This window comes from Rhinopithecus bieti, unplaced genomic scaffold, assembly GCF_001698545.2.
Source record: "Rhinopithecus bieti isolate Rb0 unplaced genomic scaffold, ASM169854v2 scaffold_4655, whole genome shotgun sequence".
Classification (NCBI taxonomy): Eukaryota; Metazoa; Chordata; class Mammalia; order Primates; family Cercopithecidae; genus Rhinopithecus; species Rhinopithecus bieti.
Window position 1 is genome coordinate 662,263 of NW_016804517.1, and position 6,482 is coordinate 668,744.

The window sequence follows — 6,482 nt, forward strand, 5'->3', positions numbered from 1 at the left end:
TCCCTTCCCTCTCCTTTTTCCAAACAGAATGGCCTTCTAGTGTGGGGTGAAAGAAGCTCCACTCATTCCCCTTCCTGAGATATCTTGTCTCAGGAAAATATCTTGTCCCAGTTTCTTGGGGCTCAAATTTTGGGAAACAAAGGCAGGAAATCTAACAGGCTTTCTGCTCTCACTGGAGGCTAGGGACACAGGCCAAAACATCTGCTGGAGTGGGGACAGGTTTGAGGGAGAAGAAGGAAAATGAGATATATAGGTATGGAAAAATAGATTATTCCAACATGTTGTCTTGGAATGACAGCTGACATTACACGCTCACACAGTGTGCCAAGTGCTCTGGTAAGTGCTTTATGTGAATTATTATGGAGAAATCCTCACAACCTGAAAATAAGTTGGTATTGTTATTCACATTTTATAGGCAAGGAAACTAAGGCTCCAGGAGGTTTACTCATTTGACTGATGTCACACAGCTAATAAGTAGCAGGGCGCAGATTTGTGCCCAGTTTCTGATTCCAAAGCCCATGCTTTTAACTACTGCAGGAAAAGATAGTGATGTTTAAGATCCTGCAGGATAGGAAAGGGTATGAATCCATTTTAGGACTATTTTTCTAACGATGGGGATTGAAATAAGAAAGAATACAGGGCTTAAGCAGTGGCCTCAGTCAATAGAAACATTCAGTTAACCAGGATTCCATGAGGCTTTTCTGGCCTGGCCACTTTTCCCTCCAGCTGTGGTGGTTTCTCCTCCCAGTCCCCAGCTGTGTTCCTGTCTCTGGGTTCCTGAGTGTTGCTCTCACTGTTTTTCTTGGCACCTTTATCCCTGCAGTTCTACCTCTTGATCTTTCTGTTTCTTGCCCCTGGCTCACTCCATGACTTCTGGTTCATGATGAAGGAATTTATGCTTCAATCTTGCAGTTTTCTTTGAGAGCTAACCCAGTGGACTTTAGCTAGGGTTCATGCCAACAGCCCTTATGGGTTCTTTCATTTTTGCCTGCTAGGTTTTCCTATGAGGTTCTCCAGTGCTCTTTCCCAGCTGCTAGATGCCCACCATGACTAGCCCTCCAAGGTCACTTGGTGAGCATTTAAGCCCTTAGGTCTCAGCAGTACCCTGGGAGAGGACCAACATCTCCTGTTGCAGCAGGTAACGTCAGTGTCCATATATCTCAAAGCGTCTGTAGTAAGAAGCCATGTAGAGAACTGTTCCATTTAATGCATACAGCCAGGCCAGGAAACCCCTTAACAGTGAGAGCTTTTAGCTCACAAGGAAGCCTTTAACAACCATCCAGAGGTGAGCAAGGGGCTTAAAATGATTGACTTGTCAGACAGGCATGTTTTTTAAAAAACAAAAACTGTCTCATTAACCTTGTTGTAGCCCCAGGAGTTATTGAGCTGTGTGTAACTAGTACCACACTCTTTTTTTTTTTTTTTTTGAGACAGAGTCTCATTCTGCCCCCAGGCTGGAGTGCAGTGGCCGGATCTCAGCTCACTGCAAGCTCCGCCTCCCAGGTTCACGCCATTCTCCTGCCTCAGTCTCCCCAGTGGCTGGGACTACAGGCACCCGCCACCTCACCCGGCTAGTTTTTTGTATTTTTTAGTAGAGACGGGGTTTCACTGTGTTCGCCAGGATGATCTCGATCTCCTGACCTCGTGATCTGCCCGTCTTGGCCTCCCAAAGTGCTGGGATTACAGGCTTGAGCCACCGTGCCCGGCCCACACTCTTTAAAACTACCATGTTCAGTGCCATTAAAACAGCTTGGCCAAAACCACAGATGGGTCACCAAGTTACGAGTGAAAACAGGAAAATAATGGGATGGGTGGGAGTGGGGACACACTTGTACAAAAGTGAGGCAATTCAAAGAGAAAATAATGCAAGTAGTTATTATAGAAACAAATTGAAATTTGTAAATTTGTCCTTCGAAATTTCTCCCTCCTCTGCCTCACTTCAATGGTGCAAAGTCCCTTCAGGTTCTGAAGTGATAATTGATTATTGGTCTTCCTGCCTTTACCTATATGGTCTTTCTTTATAATTCCCCAAATCCTGTGAAGAGTTAATATCATCCCCAGTGTAGACATGAGAAAATGAGGCCCCAATAGGTTATCAAACATTTGGACAGGGTCTGGTGGACAGTAAGCTACTTTTCTATTATATGACACTGACTATAGTAGGCCCTAAGGAGTGGATTTAGGGATTTGAGGAAGAGCCCATAGATCTAGTTTAATGGCTGGCCTTTTGGTAGTTTTCAAATTAAAACATGTAATGTCTGTCCATTCCGCCTTTATGCAAGGTTGATTAGGGCCAGAGTAGAAAGCACTATAGTTGCAATATAAGGAACTTCTCTTTCCTTTGGCATTTGATAAAAAATTCTGTAGAGCCGTTATTCGGGCTGGGGAGTTTTTAAAAATGTTTATGCCTGGGCTGCACCCCATAGCAATTACGTCAGACTCCCTTTGTATGGACCCCATGCATCAGTACTTTTAAAGCTCCCCAGGTGTTTTCCCTTGTTGCCAGGGTCAAGAACCAGGGCTCTAAAACAGTGGTTCTCAAACTCAAATATGCAGCAGAATCACCTGGAAGACCTGTGCAAACACTGGTTGCTAGGACCCACTCCTAGAGTTTCTGATTCAGTAGGTCTAGGGTGGGTCCTAAGGATGTGCATTTCTAGTTAGTTCCCAGGTCACATGATATTCCTCATCTGAGGACCATACCTGGATAATTGGGGAGGTAAGTTGAGCGAAAGTAAACCCAGTCTATGCTTCTGCTCCCTTTCTTCCTGTTTATGAGGTTATAAGAAGTTTGTGTCTGATTCCCCTCTATGTCTTTCCACAGTGCTAACTCACCCAACAAGAATACTAGAAGAACATCATTTGCTGTGTAAATGATAAATAGTCTGTGAGCATCAGAAGTGTTTTTAAATAAATCAGGCAATGAATTCTATCAGGCTTTGAATGAGTTCTAAGGAGTTTACCAACATTTTCAGTAGGAAAATAAACATCTTTCAAAGAAAGTGTATCCTCAAATGTAGTTGTGCTACTCATTCTAATAGCATTTTAAAGCTTTTGCAATAACTCCTCTTTATTATTTTAATGAAGTCAAGTTATAAAGTTTGTGGACGGGAAAAAACCTTGAGCCTATCAGGGTAGGGTTGTCAGATTTAGGAAAACAAACATACACATGCACGCACACAGGAAATCCAGTTAAATTTCAGTTTCAGATAAATAATGAATAATTTTTTAGTATAAGTATGTCCCGTGCAATATTTGACAACCCTGAATGGGGATAAACATTGGGATGGGAATAACATAAATGCCTGCTGTGGAGAACCGGAACATACCATATCCATTTCTGTTTTATGGATACACAGAATTACTTACTCGATCTTGTACCTTGAACATTGAGAACTCAACAAACATTGGCTGAATTGATAGAATATGAATACCTAAGATATAAATGCAATATATGAAAGTGCTGAGTGATTTCAAAGAAGAATGCTTGATCAACTTAAGACTGCAGTGTCTTTTGATTTAGTTATCCCACTTTGATCGTTGTCTAAACCAGTGATTCTCAACTGAGGATGATTCCCCCATACCAGGGGACATTTGGCAATGTCTGGAGATATCTTTGGCTGTCACAAGTGGGTGGAGGAGGTGCTACTGGCATCTATTTGTTTGAGGCCAGGAATGCTGCTAAACACCTGATGACGTACAGGACGGCCTTTGGCAACAAAGAATTATCTGGCCCAAATGTCCACAGAGCTGAGGTTGAGAAATCCTGGTCTAGATCATAGTGCAGAGGATTTAGCAAATCTTTTGTTGAATTTTTTTGGCCGTGTCCTGGAGTGCGTTGGTCTCTCATTCTTCCAGGTGTCAACGGAGGAAAGATGGTTTCTCCTATTATACTGTGAAGGAATGGGTGGAAGAATTTTGATATGCTTCTTCAAAATCTTACGAAACAAGGAAGGTGCTGCTGAGGTTCCAGAAAAGGTACCAGTCTTCAGTTGCTGCTGTTCTTCCTGTAGTCTGGCCTAGATTTGAAGCTTTTGAGGAGTTCATGCAGGAACTATGAAATTTAGGTGAGTGCACTATATCAATCTCCCCTTCTTTAGTGTGGGGGATATAATTTTTGTCTCAACCTTCCAATTAGTTCTGGCCATCCAGGACTTTTTTGCAAATGGTAATTGGAAGGAGGTGCTGACCCAACACGTATTCGTTATTTTGTGTACTACTACTATTGATATAATACATGTACTTTGTACTAAATACAGCAACAATGAACATTCATAATACATTGAACAATATCTTACATTTTCATTTATGTATACCTCTAATGAACTATAAAACATTTTATAGACATATATTCTTATTAAAGAACTAATTAATTCTCATGATACCCATGGGAACCAAAGTGGGGGTGGGTTATATTATTCCCATTTTACTAGGAAATAATTCAATCTTGCCTGGAGTTACACATTGACTATTTGAAAAGCCAGGAGTAAATTACAAGTCTTGACAATGGTACCATGTCTGCCAGCCAGGGCAGTGTTCTGCTGATGGCACTGATTCATCAGTCCCTGGTTAATGCCCAGGCATAAATGCCTAATTTGAAAATCCTTTTTAAATGTAATGAGGCAGATTGTGAAGGGTGGTTGCTAATTAGAGAAGAAGGATAACATAGCAAGGACATTTCCATTCCTGGTGGTTTACCCTTTTTAAACAAAAACATACCAGTGAAAAGTAGAAAAGAAAATCATACATTACAGTTCAATAACTGTTTACTACGGGCTACTTGGTGCCAAGTCCTATGTTAGGTCTCTAAAAGATGAAAACTAAATATATATCCTTGACAGAAATTTAATATGTTATCAAAGAATCAAGACTTGTATGCAAGAAACATGCAGAGAACTGTAAAAGACATAATATAATCAAGTGCCAAAATGTGTGTATAGGAGGTTTCTGTGTCCTGGAAGGCAGACTTTTTAAAATTTTTTTGAGGCAGAGTCTCATTCTGTTGCCCAGGCTGGAGTGTAGTGGCGTGATCTCAGCTCATTGCAACCTCTGCCTCCTGGGTTCAAGGGATTCTCCTGCCTCAGCCTTCTGAGTAGCTGGGATTACAGGCGCACACCACCATGCCTGGCTGATGTTTGTATTTTTAGTAGAGTAGGGGGTTTCACCATGTTGGTGGGGCTGGTCTTGAACTCCTGACCTCAGGTCAGCATCCACCCGCCTCTGCCTCCCAAAGTGTTGGGATTACAGGCGTGAGCCACTGCGCCTGGCCCAGACATCTTTTATTTTAAAAGGGTGAAAGTGGAGAGAGTTGCATGGCGGGACCTCTGCGGCAGTGAGGGTGAGCCGCGCTGGCCCTTGAGTCCAGTGTGGCGATGCTGACCCTGGCGTTCGACTTCCTCAGCCAGGAGCGAAACTTCCTGACCATCACAGTCTGCATGCCCTACGCCCGGATCTCTGAGTTCAACGTCTACTTCGAGGGGTCTGACTTCTAGTTCTACTATGCCAAGCCGTACTTTCTCAAATTAACCCCTCCTGGAAGAATTGCAGAAAATGGAAGTGAGCAAGGGTCCTATGATGCAGATAAAGGAATTTTTACCATTCACCTGCCCAAAGAAACCCCTGGCCAGCATTTTGAGGGGCTGAACATGTGTTGCTCTTCTGGCACCAGGAAAATCCGCACTCACAAAACCACCTGTGGAAGAAATAGGTGCTTTGAGATTCCTGAGGAAGTAGTTGACGATGAAGAGTTTGATTGGGAAATTGAGCAGACACCTATGAAGAGGTATCAGAAAGTGCTTTGAATCCGCAGTGCCACTATGGGTTCAGAAACTTATGATCAGGGGTGTTTCAGTGGTTACAGGATGAATTGAATGACATTATTAAGGATCCAGATTTCACCCCTGCAGCTGAACGAAAACAGAAGCACCTGGCAGCTGAGCTGGCCAAGTTTGATCCTGATCATTATCTAGCTGACTTGTTTGAAGATGAGGCAGTTGAACAGATTTTGAAGTATAATCCTTGGTGGACTAACAGATATTAAAAAAAGACAGCCTTTTTGGAAAAGAGTCAGAAGCAAGAAAATCATGCTGCATTAGTGTCTTTTTCTGAAGAAGAGAAATATCAGCTACAAGAATTTGTCAATAAATCTTATCTGTTAGACAAGAGAGCTTGTCGTCAAGTGTACTACAGTTTGATTGATATCCTTCTGGAATATTGCTAAGAAACCCGTGTCACTGAAAGAGAGAAGGATGTTGAATCTGCATGGAATATCAGGAAACTGAGTCCAACACTATGCTGGTTGGAGACTTGGACTAATGTTCATGATATCATGGTGTCTTTTGGAAGAAGGATGTTGTGTTACCCACTCTATCGCCATTTCAAACTGGCGATGAAGGCCTGCGGGGAGACTATAAAAATATTGCAACTAGGTAAAAGTGCAGTTTTATTTATTTATTTTTATTTTTTATTTTTTTATTATACTT

The 6,482-nt window shown here is 42.2% G+C and overlaps 1 pseudogene; it reads left to right on the forward strand.

Moving 5' to 3' along the window:
* Positions 1 to 5,372: 5,372 nt before the first annotated feature.
* The window catches only part of LOC108527534 (protein SHQ1 homolog), a 6,049-nt pseudogene continuing 4,939 nt past the window's right edge, over positions 5,373 to 6,482 (forward strand).